The sequence below is a fragment of the Haemorhous mexicanus genome, chromosome 4 (genome assembly GCF_027477595.1).
Source record: "Haemorhous mexicanus isolate bHaeMex1 chromosome 4, bHaeMex1.pri, whole genome shotgun sequence".
NCBI classification, from domain to species: Eukaryota; Metazoa; Chordata; class Aves; order Passeriformes; family Fringillidae; genus Haemorhous; species Haemorhous mexicanus.
The window spans coordinates 19,119,092-19,139,275 of record NC_082344.1 but is presented as its reverse complement, the minus strand read 5'-3'; the positions used below and the strand labels follow the sequence as shown (position 1 = coordinate 19,139,275).

At 39.0% G+C, this 20,184-nt stretch overlaps 1 protein-coding gene across 1 annotated transcript in view; it reads right to left on the bottom strand.

Annotated features, from left to right (window-relative positions):
• SLC10A7 (solute carrier family 10 member 7) overlaps positions 1-20,184 on the bottom strand; it is a 139,805-nt gene that overhangs the window by 107,593 nt on the left and 12,028 nt on the right. The window lies entirely within an intron of this gene.

The window sequence follows — 20,184 nt, the reverse complement described above, 5'->3', positions numbered from 1 at the left end:
AAGCCAATTTCCATAACTGTTGGTATAAAACTGAATAAATTTGGAAAATTCACTCTAGCTTTTCTCCTTCAACACCACTAAACATAGATGGCTTTGCTCATCCAAAAACCAGGAAAAGCTGACATTTTTAATTACAAGAGATCATAAGAACTCCTCAGATCTTTCTCTGGAGTTTGTTCTAAATAATTTCCTTTCTTCCCCACATCAGAAATCAAAAGCTCCACAAACTAAAGTAACAGCAAGTTGTTGTTGACATGCTGGAAAACGATATTCTACAGCAAGAATTCTCCACCCAGAATCTGAGTATAATCAAGTCACCAAGCAGCTTTTGCTTGTGATTAATCACATGTTGCCACGTGCAGACACCTTTCAAAAAGTTGCCATGTTAGTTACATTCCTCATTTTTCCTATTAATTTCACTGTTGTGAATGGAACATGAGACTGAAAATAAACTTGTGAATGGAGATAAAGATTTTACTACTTATCTCATTACATGAGCTTTAGATCGATCATGTCTTTGCCTCAATTATGTCAATATGAGATTTTTTTAATGTGATTTTAAATACCCCAAGGTCATAATGGTTCAGGTAAGTAAAAAGGGAAACTGTGGATTAAGTTTCTCATACAGCTTGGGTTGACATGGGCTGTTCAAAACAGTAAACAGCCCCAAATCCAGTATATAGGACAACTACAGTATAGAGCAAAATATATTCAGATACATTTCATTTGACAACATAAACACAAAACACCTACATATTCCCTTGAAGCAACAAACTACTAGGTCCATGCAGATGCTGTGTTTTAATTTTCTGCATAATTTGCCCTTCAGTTCAACCCTAAATTTCTTTTCTTTTCCAACACTCACTCTTGCTGACCGTTTGTAGAGCCCTTCCTCTTTCATAGTTCCTAAGGCTTTATTCTTAAATACCAGACAGGAGCACATTGGTGACCCAACTGTTTTCATCCCTACACAGCTGTGCCACCAGGGCATCCCTGCCATCCCTAGATACCCAACAGCCCTAACCAGTGAACACTGTTCCCACAGAATTCTAGGGGACTGTGCCTTTACTTCCTATGTTTTTTCCTTCACAAAAGTTATTTCAAATTCATAGACTCTCTGGTAATAGAAGCACCCAGAATGAAGCAGTATTCATTAATATGCAATGTAACACCTTAATGTACTCAAATTTATTCAGCTTGTTGCGGTGGGTTGACCTTGGCTGGATGCCAGGGTCCTACCAAAGCCACTTTATCAGTCTCTTCTTCAGCAGGACAGGGGAGAGAAAAATATCTGGATTGATCGCAGGACAGAGGGAAATCACTCACCCATTTATTGCCATGGGTAAAACAACTCTAATTTTGGGAAGAAATAATTTTTTTCCTCTATCAAATCAGAGCAGGATAACAAGAAATAAAATCAAATCTTAAAAACACCTTCCCCTCATCCCTCCTCTCTTTCCAGGCTTAACTTGACTCCCAAATGCTCTAATTCCTCCCCACCAGAGGTGCAGGGTGATGAGAAACAGGGTTTACAGTCAGTTCATCACACACTGCCTCCCCACACTCTTCTCCCCTGCTCTGGTGTGGGGTATCCAACATGAGTCCTTCTCACAGGCTGCAGTTCTTCACAAACTGTTCCAGCCTAGATCCTTTTCCATGGGTGCAGCCCTTCAGGAAAAGGCTTCCCCAAGATGGGTCCCTCACAGGGTCACATGTGCTGCCAGCAAACCTGCTCCAACATGGGCTCCTCTCTCCATGGATCTGAAAGTCTTGCCAGGAGCCTGCTCCAGTGCAGCCTTCACACAGGGTCACATCTTCCTTCAGGCACCCACCTGCTCCAGCTGGGTTTCTCCATGGGCTGTGGGTGGATCTGTCCATGGCTGTGGACCTCCATGGCTGCAGGGGCACAGCTGTCTCACCATGGGCTGCACCACGGGCTGCAGGGCAACCTCAGCTCTGGCAGCTGGAGCACCTCCTGCCCCTCCTTCTGCACTGGCCTGGCTGTCTGCAGGGCTGCTCCTCTCACATATTCTCACTCCCCTCTCCTGGCTGCTGTTGTGCAGAGACTTCTGCCCCTTCTTAACAATGTTATCCCAGAGGTTCAACCAGCAAGCATCTGCTGATGGGCCTTGGCCAGTGGCTGATCCACCCTGGAGCCAGCTGGCATTGGCTTCATGGGGTGTAGGAGGCACTTCCAGCAGCTTCTCACAGACTACACCCTGTAGCACCCTGGCTTTGCCACACAAGTCCAATACACTTGTGTAAGGCATTTACACCTGCTGCTGAGCCCACTCAAGGACCTGCATTGCTCTAAAGCCAGTTTTCTATAAACCCAACCAAAGAACTGCTTCACAGGTCCTCATAACATTCCATGGTACAGAAATGTGCCATATGCACAAGAAAGTGGGGAACAATCTACTTGCAGAAGTTATCAGTAATTTCACCTGTGCCAAACCCCGGGTACTTGCTTAATAACAACTTGTGTTTCCTAACTCCAGCTCTCAACATAAAAAGTTGCTAGCATGTCAGGGAGAAGTAGTTCTGCAGTGCTTTGCTCTGCTCCTGCACTGCATTGGAATCTCCCACATCACCTCAGATCCAGTCACCTTTTTGCTTAAACAGGAGAGGTGGCACTAGTGATCAAAATATATGAATTTTACCAGCCTGAAAACACAGGAAGATGGCTGTGCCTCTACTTCGATAAACTCATCTACTATTTGCTGACTGTGTCACATTCTTGCTTGTCAGCAGTAGTGGAATGGCTTCCAAGACCTCTAGGCAGATAACAAAAGAGAATGAAGTGAAAGGAATTCTGTTTCAGATATGTTGCAAATCCATCCAGTAGGGCTCTCCCCAAAACCACACCTAGGGATTCTACACCTTCCTGGGAAGCACTCTGCTGCCTGTGTGAGCTAACTAACTCACAGGGAGGTCATACTGACTGGCCTTCACAAACACTCCATGGACACCTGGATTTTACCTACTCCAGTTCAGACTGTAACCTTCAACAGAGCAGTGCAGACAAACCAAACTGCTGCAACACCTCCCAAAGGAACAACAGAGAAGGAAAAATAAGAAAAAAGCAAGGGGTTGTGCAAAACAGAACAGAACTGCAGCAAGCAGCAAGCCAAGCAGTCACAGTGCTTGTGCCTGGATTATGGCACAGGAATGGCAACAAATGATCCAAAATCCAGGGTGTCAGCATCCTTATGAAAACAGCTACTGCCTGCAAACCACCCCTGTGCAGCTCCCCCTTCCTGTGCACCTCCAAGAAGCACAGTACCTGTCTCCACCCTATTCATGTTATGAAACCTCAGTGAAATTTTCAGATGATGACTGCTATACCTGCTGGTAGGCACAGATTAAACAACTCTGGCTCACAGGAAAGCTTTTCCCTCACATTTCTTTAGATGGCAATTTGCTTTGAACAAAGCTTTGGGTGTGCAGCTGAACAGCAATAGGGACAATGGAGCAGCAGCCATGGCTGTGTTGGAAGATGCAGACAGCACCTTGTCACACCACCTGTGACAGAAGTGGAAGTACAAAAAAAACCACAATAGACTTTCAAACAGGTCAGCTTTTGGGGTTTCTTGCTCAAATAAAATGGTTTGAAGTGAGACTGTCAAGACTGAAACAGACAAATCAATTCAACCCTTTAAAGCACTCCAGGGATCTTCACTTACTGCTCACTCAAAAATGCCTGTTATAATTGTTAAACACCTGCAACAGACATTAAATCACACACAAACTTAGTGTGACCAGAAACTCGCACTCAAACATGCACATCCAGTATTTGCCACACAAAATATTGTTTAATGTTTAAGATAGTGAAATTGTAGTGATCAGAACAAACAACAGGTATCTCTGATAACTATACTTGAAAGTCAGGGAAAATTGTTCAGTCTTCAATTCTACAATGATAGAGAATGTTATTACTTAGTAAAATAGATATTCAGCTCACAACCTTGCTATTTTCACCTGAGGATAAAAAAAGAGAAGCACAGAAGGCCACAATCAGGTTCTTCTCTCTCTTTTTTCTCTCTCTAGGACTCACTTATTCCTAAAGCACTACAAGAATTCAGAGTCAGCACTTGTAGTCTCAGTTTGTTATCTCAGAATGTGTAACAAAAGTGTTGATCACTAAAAATATTAATTGCCATTTAATTAGAAATACCAATAAGGGGGAAAGCAATGACATGCAGACATCCTGTCCCTGCAATTAGATACTAATTCATTTTAGATTATTAGGAAGCAATAAAATAAAATTACCACCCTGATTAAATTAAGTATCATTATTTACACAGTTCTGGATAGGAATGACACCAGCCCAAAGGATGGCACAGTAAACAAAGAAATCATGCTCATTTCTGACATTTACAAACGACCACGATAAAAAAACATCTGAATGAGTTACATAAATTTGCTATTATGAGAGTATTTATTTTGCTTTTTTCTTTTTTTTATTTTTAACTAACATGTAATGGTATCAAAAAGAACAAATAGTTCTTACAGACAGGACTGTACTGGCAAGAAAATTTAACCAACAAAAGGGTTAATTAGGGATACAAATTTTCTCAGACTGTTAATAATGGGAATGACACATAGTATGTGCCCATAAGTAATTCTCAGGTATCTTTGATCTTCAGCCCCCAGTGATTACTGTTGCCTACCATACCCTGGCCTCTGGGACTCTCTCAGAACCAGACATCTGGCTACTTTGTTGTTTCAGCCTAATCTCATCCCAGGAGAGCTCAAGAAATGACACCAGGCAAGGAGGGTCCTGGCAAGGGAAAAAACATTACGGCATCAGCAGATTTTTTGAGTGGACTAGAGTATCAAAATTGTCTGCAAATTTCTATAGGGATCTCAGGGCTTCTCTGTTCTCCAGCACTGCTTTCACACAGAACACCAGAATGCACATGATCCTGTTTTAAGGAACTGTTAATCTCTTTGGAGAAGCTAATGAATGATAATCCAAGCAAGATCATGTGACAAAAGGCAAACAGAAGTTAAAAAAAAAAAAAATCCTGTAAGGAATGGGTGGATTTAATGAAGATTTTATTGAAAGATCAACACATGCATGATCAAACAACGTTTTTCAAACGTATTAAAAAATACTCCAACACCTCAAAGACTCTACTTTTGAGTCATTCATAGGTTTTAGCTGCCAGCAGTGTTATCCCTGAAGAATGACCCTCTGACAACTGCAACAGATCCAGCTGAGTGCCTGACTGGCTGCTCTGGGCTTAGACACTGAGCAGTTCATGATGCAGGGAGCCCACAGGGGTCAAATGGGCAGCAAACATGGGCAAAGGAAGATTTAAATCCAAGGCCAAAGGAAAGTTTAAGTCCAAGGCCAGGCTCTCACCACCAGAGGCTACCCAGGTTTTGCCACAACCTCTAGTCCAGATTCCCACCCTGCCCAAATCGCTGTAGGTCACACCAGATGTGCTGCTGGCAGCTGACAAGAGCTGTTGCAGGGATCCCTGCAGAGGGCTCTTCTCCTATTCCTACAGCAGAGCTCCCACATCCCAGGAGTTCCCAGTGCTCACTTACTGCCTGCACTCAGCAACACCAGGAACCAGAGCACTTAGACCTGGAATAAACAGAAATCTCACATGTGTTTTTCTGAGAGCAATTAAACAAGCCTGTAACTATGAACATGATCTGAGCCATGTACTTCCAACAGGCATTGCTTTTAAAATCCAGGGGTAGCACATAACAGCAAGAATTCACTTCTGTGGAGGTGTCCTTTTGTTTCAAATCAGCCACCACACCTTTTTTTTTCCTTTCTATTGGAAAGAGCAAGCTAAAAAAAAGGGACACAAAATAAAGGCAGATTCAAATGCTTTTCTAAAGGCAGGCCCATATGAGTTAACTTTGCCTCATTTCAGGATGTTTTCAAAGTGCTCAGAACAAAGCTATGGAAAAACCTCTGATTAATCTGTCATATCACACCAGCTCCCAGATCACACCAGCTCTGCTGTTACAGAGCATCTTACTCTCTTTAGTTCCTCATTTCTCACACCACAGCTATCCTGCTTCCTTCCAGGCACAACATTCCTCTCCCAGTGGGACAAACAGCACTAAAAAGTTACCCCAAAGTATTTAAGCAGTTTCCTAATGCACTGTAACAGCTGGACCAATAAGAAAAGAACCTGGGCAGGTTTAGCTGCATCATATCAACAGTAAATTAACTCCTGAAAAATTCAGCATAGTTGTGAGATATTCAGAAAGATGCTACTCTATTTCTTTCTGAATATGAACTAAGCAAATTCTCCTCTGCTTGTATGGTATGTTGTTAGAGTGAATGTGGATTAGTCCAAATAATTAAATTTCAAAATACTGGCAGCAAAAGGACAACATAAACTGGTTTTTATGCTCTATGTAACATGTGCTGAACAAATGTTTGTCTTAAAAGCTTTGGTGTGATATCAGCCTGTTAGAGTTTAATTGATGACTTCTGTGACTGCTGTATCCTGCAAGTAGCTATGATGCTTCACAAAACAGAAACAAGAAAAAGCCATAAAATATTCCAGACCATCACAGTAAAAACTTGTATTGTACTTATCAATACATCATCTACTGCAGAACAATCCAGGCTGCAGTGTAACAAGAAGAGTGCTGTAAGGCAGAACAGGTCAAAGTAATGTGTTTTAAAAAAACATGTGACTTTATTGGTGAGTTGGCATCAATACAAGTAATGAAAAATGAAGTGCAAACTAGGCAGAATTTTAATTTTGGTATTTTATGCACTGTAGATGCCTAATACCTTCTGTCTTCACCAGCCATAGAATTCAAATGGTGTATCCCACACACTTGCTTTTCTCTCTACTCCTTTTAAATCAACAATAAACAAAACTCCACAAAAAGCCACACTATCCACTTCACAAAAACTCACAGAAAATGGCAGTCAAAAAGCAAAGAAATCTCACACGAATTCCACATATCAAATATAGTAAAATTCAAACCATATACATGTTCTAATGAACGTTTCTTACAGTGCCTAAAGGCACATTTCTGCAAGATTGTGTTAAATTCTGCAGTTACAGCCTAGACATAGATACTACAGCCTTATTTGCAGGACCATATGCCATCACCAGGACTCCAACAGCAAATGAGCAAATGCTCCAGAACATAAATACTCCTCTGTTGACTCTAAGTATTGATTTATGTTCTGTGGGTATCCAAACATCAGTAGCTAATGCTGCCCTGGCACTATCTATTACAAAATTACAGCTCTTCACTGAGGCTTTCTAATGGTGAATAAAGCTCCCCACAGCCCTTCCCCAAAAGCTCACAGCTGGAAGCAGAAAGCACTGTAGCATGACAGGAATGCCAAGATGTCCATACAAAAGCAAATCAAATATGGAAACAAACTCCAGAGAAAAAAGATCTTCAAACAAAACCCATGTTAACACTTCTCCTAATTTGGAAATGGAATAGTTCCCATTTTTCTGCCATTACAGTAGAACAGAGAGAGGCAAAGCCATTCTGGACATTAGTAACACCACCATGAACAAGAACTCCTCCAAGAACCTTGTTAGTCTACACCAAAAAAGGTTTAATGAGTAATATTTTAAATGGCATATAGTTCAAGCTTTGATCTCGCTGCAGAACCATTAATCGCCACCAAGTACTAAATCCTAACTAGGATTCAACCAACATATTTGAAAGGTGTCTGTACAACTGGCACATGTTCTTTCCCTTTCCCAATCCAGGGCATTTAACAGTATAGCTCTGTAGTTCACTGCTGACTACATGTATACTGTGCACTTCTTCATTGTTTAGGTATTTTATTTCTGAGCTTCATTTCTGCCTGTATCAACAAACTCAGGAGAAAACATCCATAAACCACTTTGATTAAATTCTCCTGGGTTTTGGAGGCTGCTTTTGCCTCCAATGAAATCTGGAGGAAACAGGCTTCTGAATGCAGAGGGAAGGACTTCACATTTCTTCCACTGAGCAAGGCTCTGCTTCTTATCTTGTAATTAAGCAGTTTGCCAGCTAATAAAATGACTTTACAGTCCTGTAATACCTGCATAAGGAGGTAGTAGAGGGAAAGCTTAGTGATGTTTCCTGAGGAACACGCTTCCTAGAGATAAGTACAATTACTCTAACTTCAAGATAATGTCATAAACTTGGCCCATAAATAAAGCTCCATCTTTAGAGCCATTTATAGCGTGAACAGATTGATACTTGTTTTTACTTCTCTATTTTAAAATTACAGGCAGTTTCAGTTATTTGAAATAAATACCATATTTTCAAAAAGACAGTATTTAGCATGAGAATACAGTGGAAAAAAATGCAGTGCTCTTATTTTTGCATCTACTTGTCATTTATGTCAGCTGCACACTTTTGCATAAGGAAACCACTTCAGACTAATTACTGCCTCTGGAATCCACCTACTAGAAATCACATAGATCCAATTTTCCTTTGTGACTCTCACCTACACTAATCCACACCATTGCTCTGACTTCAACAGAAGAATACCTGATTTACACTAGGATAAAGGAGAAGAATCACACGCAAGTTTCCAGGTACCTTCACTAGCAGCACAGGTGTTCTTCTGCTGGAAGCAGCTGGCATGTGCTAATTAGAAGGAAAACCCAACTCAACTATTTTTAGTTTTGTAAAAACATCTAAGAAATGAGATAGCTCAGAATAAAGTCTCAGTATATTACAATATGTTCCACAGGAGAAAAAAACCTCACAAAATGAAATTTTCCATTGCCTTGCATCACACAATTTAGAAGGAAATTGAAGCCTGAAAGACAGGAAATCTCTTTAAAATCTGCTTGTATGGCAGATCTGCATTAGGCTGCAAAAAATTATTAAAAAAGCAAAGTATTAAAAGATACTCTTGCCTCCCACTACTCACAAACCAAACAAAAACACCCACAAGCTGATAAAGAAACCATGAACACAGCCTGCTGGAAGTGTTGCTAAATGAGCCATCCACCTCACAAGACACTGTGTGATAAGTTAGGATGACAAGTCATTCGTCTGAGTGTAAAATCCTCCTGCAATTTGGAAGAAACACTGACTGATATTAAAACCAGACAGGGAAACAGAAGACTGCTACAGATTTGCACTGTGGTTTTATACTAGTAGGGAAGATGACAAAACAGCATGCTGCAACTGGCTGATGATTTGGAAGAGGAAAGCAATTAAAATCAGTCTGATCACTTGGAGATATGACAGAATGCTCACACAATGTGCACAAGGACTTACACTATGCAAAAATCCCAGAGTGGGGAAGAACTGGGAGGCTGGTAAGCATAACTGTGCTGCTAAGACAATAAGGAAGATTTTACATATTTTTAAGGCAAACACGCACATCTGAATCCTGATCACAGAGAGAGCACAGCTGTCAGACTCACAGAGTACATCAGTTATAAAGTATCCTTATGTTCCAGGAGTTCATATTTACATAAAACAAAGTTACACAAAACTACTGCATAGGCTAGTGTTTTAAAGTTGTATACACATATAGATTGTTACCTACAGAACTGAGTTAATTTAATGTCTAAATTTCAAGAAAAAATAATTTTAATGCTGAGGAGTCAACTAAAAGAAATCAAGGTTACAAGGTACATATTTTGTTGTTATTTGCAGGGGAGGAGATAAAATTGAGTTTTTTTCAGCTGGGAGTTTCAGGAAGGTTTAGAAACCCAAATGTAGCAACAGAGGCATTTGTTACTCAAGGGGTCATGACAGCAGACCCCTTCTGAAGCAGAGATGCCCCAGAGTGACTCATTCACAGAAGGGATTTGAGGACAGCACTGTACAATACTGTGTATTTTTCTGTGTATCTCATACCTACAAATACCATCTGTTGTTCTGAGTTCCTCAGATCATAAATTACAGAGAGCCAAGCCATGCAGAAGCAGTCAGCACGGGTGCTGCAACAGCATCAATAGGTCACAGACATTGGTGACGAGGCTCAGAAACAGAAATGCCTCACAACTGCACACACACTGCTGGTTGAGAAGAAAAGGTATAAAAGAGGCCATCAACTAAATTATTAAAATATATGCCTTAGAGGACATAACCTACACAGAAAGTCTTACTCAACACTGATATTCCGGGCTATTTGGATAATGAAAGTACAGCAAGTGTTTTTGAGATAACATACATGATATTAACTGTACAGGAAAAAATGTTATAGGATATATTTCCTAAATTGCAGGACCACAGTTTTAAAACAGAAGCATAGAACACATAGAAGCATAAAACACATGCATAGATCAGAACTGAGATTTTATGTCTAATTTTAATGCTGCCATTTCTTGAATTACAGGTAACCTAACAAGCCAGTTTATGCTTCCTCTTCTTAGAGGACTTTTAAGTAACCTTGTAAGCATTGAATATATGAAAGGTTTCCCAAAAAACACATTCATTTTGAAACAAAATACTTTGCTCAAGTAGAATACAACTCAATAGACACTCAGAGCTGACTTGCTGTAGTTCCAGTTACAAAATCTTATTACTGTAGAATTAGTTCAAAGAAATTTTTAATTTTAATTTTATTTTAATCTTTATTTAATTTAATTTTTTTAATTCAAAGAAATCAAAATAATGCTTGCCAAGAATATATAATGTGCTTGTCATTTGCAGTTGTAACTTGAGGAACAAATACCTTTTCTTAAGGAGAGAGAAGGATTTAAGAAAACAAAACAGCAAAACATTGAATTTTAACCCTAAAGTGAAATGGCATGAAAAGAGAGCTAAGCAGACTATTCTGAATAAAACTGCAACAGCTGAAACTTTCCTGTAAATGGAATCACCTTCATGCCAGCAAAAACACAAGTACATTCGTTTTTGGTGATCATTGTTTAATGCTCGCCTTTTAAACATCACTGGCAGATATCATCACTTCTGCAAGCAAACAGGCTGAGCACTATAAACTCTGTAAGCAAATGAATGCTGCTACAGGCAGGGATATTTGCAAAACCAGTCCCAAGGCACAGGCACAGGGTTCAGACTCTACTCCTGGGCAGGTTTCTTTTGCCCATTGGTACCCCTGGAATGCATGTACACATCCAAAGTTTAGCAAAATAGAACACTGTGTTGGACAAACAGACAAACAAATATCCATTCCCATCGATGGAATAAAAATCTGGGTCTCTAAGAACCTTAGTTCTACTTATGCTTTTCTGCCCTGTGTCCCTTCACCATTTGTTCTTTCTGATTTATGTGAGCTATCAGCAAATAAGGACAGAGATCACATCACTGCATGCACATGTTCTTTGATGGATTCATTGAGATCATTCAGGTTTACTAAATTATCTTCCTATAGAAGGATTATTATTATTACTATTATTATTATTATTATGGTAGCCTGTGTGCAATGGCAGAGACCGACACACCTGAAAATCAAAGATTTTTTTTTAAAGTCTTTACAATATAATTTTTAAATAAACTTAAAATTTCCCCCTTTGCAAAGGTTGAAATAAAGCCATAACAGTAGCAATGATGACAACCATTCTGATCTTGAGTATCCAGATTTCAGGCTGTAAACTCAATAATGTGAAAACCTCAGTGAATGTTTCACACCCCAGTGTTATGGCTCAGAAATAACTTTTCAGACTCCATTATGTCCGCCATGAACTTGATCTTTCACCTCTAGTGAAAATCCTCTTACAACTATAATTCTAAAGTTAATGATGAGAGATTTCATTTGCTTTCCAAGCACAGATAAAACCTTTTTGAAATACACTTTCACTGGAATGACCTTGGTCTATGACTTAAGAGTTCACCACATGTAATAATTTACTTTGTCCCATAGGGCTCATTGAGATTTCCTTTTAAAAGGTTTTGGATATGCAGTTGGAGCTGGAAACTCACACAGCATCCCTCAAGTATACATTGCCATATATATTACAGACATTTTGCAACCATATCATTAAAGAAAATGAATTTAGATCATTAAAAAATATAACCAAAAAAAATAGGTCTAGCTAAGCAAAGTCATCCTCACACTAAAAATTCAACATTTTTGGAATCCTGTTGCAATAATCCACAATATCTGCTAGAACAGGAAGTTGCAAAATTTTACTGAAGTAACACACATGAATTGCGTACTAATTCTCTGTTGCTCTCAACTTACCAGCTCAAACACAGCTCAGTTCAAGCCCAGTAATACTCCCTTTAGCTCACGTGCCACATATCCACCAGAATTACTGCATTAGACTCCTGTTTAGCATACGGCTGCTGACTTCTCTGCTGATAAGCAAAGCTCTGTTTGCTTAGGCAGGTCTTACTAAACATGTCTTAACTGTTAAAAACAAATAGACAAAGTCAGACCTACTGTGTCCACCTCAATTAAAGGCAAGTTTTTGTTCCCCTGAATCTTGGGGAAAATTTCTCCTGGTGCCAACTCCCTGGGGATGCATCCAAGGGCCTGGGGCAGGGCAGGATGAGGAGGCAGACAGCACAGACGTGGGGGGTCAGCCTGAGGCTGGTGAGGGGACCCCCAGAGCCAGAGAAGCAAATAGTCTGTAAGTGCAGCTTGTATAGGAGGTATATACCATGAGGCACTGGATGGGTTGGCAAAGATGGTATTTAACAGGAAAACTTCTTTCCCCCATCACACAGATGAGTAAGCAGGGGCTGCTGTTCTTCCAGGGCATTCCTTCACCAGTCTCCTGCCCCTCAAAACTTCCATCTTCTCATAGGGGCTCCCCAGGTGAATACAAGAGTTTAAGATTCTGCACCAGCTTAAGTGCAGAAGTGCTGCTGTTTCCCCTCCCTCTGCCAATTTAAGAGTGGCAGCAAAGTACTGGATTTCAAATAGGAAAGGATATATTCATGAGGGAACATGAGCAAAAACTCTGGCTGAGCAGGAAAGCACCTGAGCATGGAGTCTGAAAAAGGGTTCCCAGGAAATACAAGGCTTTACTTCAACATGTCCGGAAACAGTTTATCAGCAGCTTGTTCTTTTCAGACTTCATCATAGAGCCAATATTTTCCAGAAACTAGAGCCCATAAAATGCTCTGGAATCAGTAAAAATTTGCTGCTCTACTGATCTCCACACTTTTTGCCACATGCTCTAACAAATGAACAAAAAGTCAGTTTAACAGAAAAGTACAAATGGAAAACACTCCTAAAATATCCAAACTTCTCCTATGAAAGAATTTTAAACAAATTTGGATTATTTAGTTGTGCATAAAGTAACCTAAGAGTTTGTTCTGTCTTCACACAAATGAGGTTTTCCTCATAGAATGTAAAACACATTTTCTTAACACATATTCAATAAATTGCCAAACAATTTAGAAGACAAAAAACATTCACAATGTTCTTTCATAATCATGATAATAAAAATAGAATTATAAAATAAATTTGATGTCCTTGAACAGGAATGAAATTTAAAAAGAATAATAATTTTAACTGAAAATCCTGCTCCATGTTTTACAGCTTTGATTTTCACAAATCAAGACTTAATACTGCACGCCCAAAAAGAGAACTAAAGAAAAGAAACTATGTAAATGTTTAATTTGCTTTCTTTTCTATATATTCTTATTAGCCACTAAGCAAAAATATTCATGCCAGCTAAAACAGTGCCTGGATAGAAGAAAAAACCTTCCAAGTGAAATATGCTAAAGCTTTGATTTTAACACAAAACGGTAAAATCAAAAAAGAGGAAACAATGAAACATTACCTATTTACAATTCAGTGTTCAGAACTCTAACAGCAATGCTCCTTGACTAAATCCATTAAAGAAACTCCTAAATGGCATTTTTTTGTTCTCAATAGATTTGTTTAATTTTGATGTATCTGCAGTGAGCTGTAAGACAAAAGGTGAGGGACAGTGGAACCAGAACTCAGCACGTCCCTGGGCTCCAGTGCCAGCAAACAACTGCACCACTCTGCCAAAAAAAAGGTTTTCATTAGAAAACCACCCTCACACAATGAATGCAGGTGCTCAATGGAATTTAGACTGCAAAAAGCACTCCACTGCAAACAAATCACTTGTAACTTTTTGAATCATCTTTCCAATTTTCACTGCCCTCCAGAACATATTTATCTTCAAAGGCTGAGTTAGGAAGAGCGGGTAACACTGTCCTTGCTAGCAAAACACCTGCTCTCTCTCAAACAGGCATAAAATTAAACAGCAAAGAGTACAGAGCCTGAATTTTAGAGCACTAGACCCCACACTCTGCAAATACTTTAATATAACTATTCCTGAATTGCTCACATTTTAAAATGCCTGCTTTGCATATACAATGCATTTCATACAGCACTCAGTGCTAAATAAAGGAAGCTCTTGCACAGTATAACTTTGGGCCTGAATTAACCTGAAGACCAAGATAAATTATAAACCACCTTTCTTTAAAAGGCCACTTTTGTCAAGCGTGAGAGCAAGACTCTCCCTCCTGTCCTGGCTTCTTTAAGCCACAAACAGCTTTCAGGGTCAGTGGCTGTGCCACAGCAGACAAAAAAACTGGCTTCCCAGGCAAGCACTACAGAACAGCAACAGCAAAGCCTCTAAAAACACTCTTACAAAGTCAGATCTAGGACAGTTGTGCAAACACAGCTGTAAAAACAAAAGGCTGTGATGATTCCAGGTAGCTTCCAGCCACAGCCCAGTTTAGTGCAATTTAAAAAGGCTATTTTACAGCATTCTAGATAATGGCAGAACTGCTACAAAGGAAGGCTGAACATGCACAAGGCTGCAAGTTCTGTTTCATACATCTTAACTGCACAGCTCTAAAAGTCTTGCACTTCCCTACTGTCTTGCACTCCCAGGACTTTTCCCACTGGACACTTTATGAGCCATATGAAAGACCCTCAGTTACAGGTAATGGCAATCAGAACCAAAATTTAATCTTATCCCAAGTCTAACTCAACCCCTGACACCTTGGATTAGTAAATCAGCTGCTTTTCAAAGGTGCTGGAGAATCCTTGTACAAAGTAAAGAGCTTGGAGCTGAAGTGCTTGACTGGGGATTTCACACACCTCATGTTAGCCTGGATTTGCTCCACTGAATTAAGAGCAGAGCTGTTTGCCTTTGAAAATCCCCTTCCCTCTCAGCAGTTTGACTAGTGGGTTTGTATTACAACTGCTATTGATAAACAAAAGGAGATCAGTGAGAGAAGGGGAAAACCCCAAAGACTCCCAATTGCTTTGGGTTACGGAAGACTTGAGAAGATATGAGGAACTCTGGAGAGAGCTAATGGAGCTGCATGACTGGGACACATTACAGTGATGAAATTCATATTGTAAGTAATAATTTGGGCTCCTCCTATGCATTGATGGATATAAAATGCACTCACCACTCAGGGAAGGAAAAAACCCTAAGTATCAATAAATAGCTCAATAAAAACCATCTGCTCAAAGCACAGCAATCATAAAAGAAAAGTAAACTCTTAGGATACATAAAAAATTAGACTGTAATACTAGAATAGACTTTAATAGTACAACAGCTCCTATGTACAAATGAAGCTTATGCTGACACAGTTAGTTCTTTGTATTTGTACATGTGAAGTACAGACATCTTGCCCAAATTTGTCCTCCCTGACTCTCATACTTCCAAGTGAATTCAGTGTAATATCTAATAGTAGAATTATCTAATTTTCATTTAGAATTGTTTAGTCTGTCTAGGCAGACAAAATTTACTACTTAGGAAAGGAAAAAAGAATCATGATATTTCTTTTCCTTTTACAGTATCACATTTAAAAACAATCACATTAAATTACTTATCCTTTCATAAAGAAAACCTGGACACATGAATATTTTAAGTGCAATCTGGATATCAAATTTTAGACAACACTACTGACTTACATTTAAAGAGGAAAAACTATATTATAGAAGGCAACTAAACATGACACAGTTTATTTGAAGATCTTAAAAAAAATTTGTTTCATAATGTTCATGTGTTACCTTCCAAGGGTAAACACTCATGGTACACTGGTGCATCAGTCAGTGTATGAATCACAAACCATTAGAGCTTGTACTTCTTTGTATTCATTCTATTTTGTTTTCTAAAAGGTTAATGTACATGTATATACAGTTCAAAGAACTTCAGATATTTTTAGAGAAATCAATATCTTTCCTGTGACTTTACAGTAGTGTTAGAGTTCACTTTTTCTTTATTTCTACTAAAAAAAAAAAACAAAACCACAGAGACAAACAAAGGAATTTTCCAGTCTTCATTCTTCAGAAACTATTCATGTGCTATGTTTTTCAAAATATCATTTAAAACTATTGTATACGATTTGTTGGGTAAATGTTGCTGCTGTCCCTTGATTCTTTCTCAGAAAGGCTAGCTGTGGACCTTGCAAATTTGTACTCAGTTTTATGTTCTACATCTGCTTCAAAAAGCAAATCTAAAAATCAATAATAGAACTATTTCTTTACTATATACCTTATTTCATTAACACCTTTCTGGCTTTCTTCCTTTTAGCTTATTTCATATTTCAAAATCTTGTCTTGCATGTGCAACACCTTGTTTTACAAAAGGGCATAGCAGAGCCACAATAAAGTTGAAAAAATAAAATAAAATAAAGCAGCACGTTGATTAAGAGGTTTTGTACAAGCTATAGCTCAACTGAACAATAACAAAAAAATCCTCAGTGGTTGTGTGGTGTATGAGACAGCAAAATAGCCAAAGTATTCTTCAACAAAATGAGCTGTCTGCCACGATTTATCTGTACAATTCCATCACAGCTCCTGCCTGTTATGTTACACTTTTCAAAAGTATGTCATTAAGCTGCCATAAAAGTCATCACAAATTGCTTTTTCTCCCAAACTGATAATAGACTTATAGATCTAATTTTCAATCTCTTTTCTTCATTACTTTGATTCTTAAGGAGAGTATGACATTTGCTGTCTGAATACTTTGTAGTGATATCTGGCATCTCTACAGCACTTCTGTCTGAGTATCTCTGAGCTTTTAATAGGTTTGTCTTAACAGTGCATTGAAATGATGACATATTTATTTGTCTCTATTGCAGACTTTTAAAGAAATTGTTTTTAAAATTTCACTGAAAAACTACAAGACTTGTTGAAAAAAAATGACACGACAAAGCCTTCAGTGCTATCAAGCTACACCATTAAAATCCTGACCCTTCACAGCAGAAGGGCAAAGAACAAATGTGAGGCCTTCTGGTTTTCATTCCAATTTTTTTAGCTTCATGGACTATCCTATACACAAAACATGAGAGCTGATTGACAGAAGCAACAAAGTAATTGAGAAATTAACAACAAATTAAAAATTAGATTTTCATTCTTGTGGTGATCTCTCCTCATTTTTCACCAGTCAACACATAAAACATTTTTTTGTTTATATAGGCCTTCATATGTATCAAACTAACATTCAGTACTTGAAACTGGCCTTGCTAATGACCTAAGTGCATTTGTGACAAAAGCTAGGAATAGGCTGGTTTAAAAAGTTGCTTGCAGGGTTAATGAAAGTAACATAGGAAAAGATCACAGAAGCAATGATGGAAAATCAGGGTGAAGGACAAACAGATAAGAAAGTTTCCCTTTTATTATCTCAAAACCAAATTTTCCAATTAATATGCAGCAAAATCCACCACCCAAGTACCCTCCAATGATGTAGGTCACTTTTGAAGCACTTGACCAAATACTTAATTAACCTGTCCCAGGCCAATAAAATATAGATCTTACATCAGATTTTTCCAGCACTGATGTTCAAACACTCCACAAATGTGCTATTATGCATCACAGCCAACCTCAGAGACAGAGTACTCACCCTGTTTTACCCAAAAGGCTATTGAGAGAGCTAAAAATAGACACCATATTTCCCCAGCCCCAGGGGTACTACTTCTACCACGACACAGGGCCTGATATTTCTTTGAGAATACCCCAAGTCCAAGCTGACAATTAACAGTCACTTCTACTTAGACAAGGAAACCTAAACCCCTCTACACTGTCATAACACAGGCAACCACCACAGCTCTTAAGTGCTGTGTTTCAAGACATCCAAAGAGGTCTTCAGAGCAGTTATTGAGGCTGTGCCTGTACTCTACAGCAGCAGGACACTTCTCAGACTAATTACTTCACGTGGAGCTTCCTTGCTATATTCCTTCTGAGCAAACTCATTCATCTTCATATTCCATTATGCAGTGTAGATACATCCTCAAACAAATCAATTTCTCTAGGTAAGGGATACACATTTGTTGAGGCAAAAACCAGTTTAAGAAGCATTATTATGAACAAATGCTCTCACAGTATAACCATCTGTATTTCCAACTGACTCCCAGGTTTAAATTCTTCATATATCAGAATGGATTGAAACTGAAATGGGAAAAACCACAGTGTTCTGCTTATATCAGAACAAGAAATACATCAGTAACAGCTCAGCTGTAGTCTGGCAAGGAGAGATGTGAGACTGTTTCCCTCCCCTAGCGTGAGGGATGCGATTTGCTGCTCTTCAGAAGAAAAATTAGTCTGAATAACAAAGAAACATCAAATTCCAAAAATATGCTTGCATTGGAAACATGCCCAAGTTTGGCAATAACTTTGCCACATGCTTTGCCTACACTGAGTGTGTTTAAAGGGAGTTTTTCCTTTACAGACTCTCTTAGAGCCTGACTGAGAACCCTCAATTCCCAAGGCCCAATTCTTGATTCCCCCTCTCTGCTGTCAGCAACTATCTGTAAAACTTACCACAAGGTATGCATTTTTACATTCCTCTAGCACCAGTTTGGCACAGAAGAATCAGAGTTCAAACCTTACCTTGTCAGTGATTTATACAAACACATAATAGAAAGCAGCCGTTTTTCAACTTTTTCAGGTATAAAATGCACACACTCTCACCACCCTTGAAGGACACCACCACTACAAAGTGCTTTCTAATGGTCAAGAAACTAAAGTACCTCTCTCCCTCCTGTACATTGTATTATATGACTTTCAACTAACCAATCTTACTGTAGTTTATTCCAGAGGATCTTTACCTTGTTCTAAGGATAGAACAAACAGTGCTGAATGAGCACTCACTCAATTAATCCTCACTGTTCACTGTGTGGTATCTTGCTGTAATTTACAGCATCTACATGTAGAACCATAACTGGAAAACCTCTCATTTCTCTGTTGATCACTATTGGGTACTTGAATTATTTCGTTATAGTAACTACTCCCCAGCACCTCCATCAGACAATTTTATGGTTCTTTTTTCAAGGTAGCAAACTGGCAGACAGTGATGTGCATCAGGATTGCCCATAATTAGAGATGGTTGACTTGAAATACTTTGGGTCTCTCTTCAGAGGATAAAGCAATTAAACGGCACTTTGTCAGTACAAAGTACAACTTCAATCTCTTTCAGTGCTATCATGTGTTTTCAAAGCTGACATTAATCGGTCCCAAGAGCCTGAACTCAGAAAATGAGAAGTTCACAACTAATGGCCATATTTAAAACATGTGGTTGAAGTGAACCACCCAACCTCACACAGCAGTTCTATGGCTGAATTAAGATTTGCCTTTAACCCTTCAGAATAGCAACCAACAGCCCCAGGTGTAAATCCCATCTGTCAATGTTAATTCCCTCCTTTCTTCACCTACCAGGTCTCCTCCACCTTCAGCAGCTATGAGGAAGCAAATCTAAAGGAAACAAGCTCCTTAATTAGCACAGCTGGATTAATTTCCTAAATGCCATTTATCTGGCCTTCCTGAAAACAGCAAGTGCTTTGTGGATACAGTCTGAAATTACACCAGAATATGCCACTTTAAGGCAGAAATGTAGCATGACAAAGGTGAGTTTATATCAACTTCTATTCCAGCATTCCCTATCTGTTGAGAACTTTGCATTGCATCCCTGTCAGAGAACTCCACGTTCCCTGAATTTTCACTTCATGCAGTCTCAAATAGCCATCTAAGATTTAAATCCATGTTTGTATTGCCATGTCACTTGAAACATTTGCATCTTCAAGCTTGAGAAACTCCTGCTACAGGACCTCTTAATACTGAACACTTCCAAAGAATCTCTGCAAGGGCAAAACTTCACTGTGAATCTGTTGGTCTGTGCAAGAACTACAATACAGCACAGGAACATTATAGGGTTAGGACTTCCAGTGTAGCAACCACCAGAAATCTCTCAACATTAATTTCTACTCGAAACCTTTGTATCACCTCAGAAAAGGGAGTTTCTTTCAGTTTCACCAATGCCAGCACGTAAATCATCACTGTTTTCCTTGTTTGACACCAAGACAACACCCAAA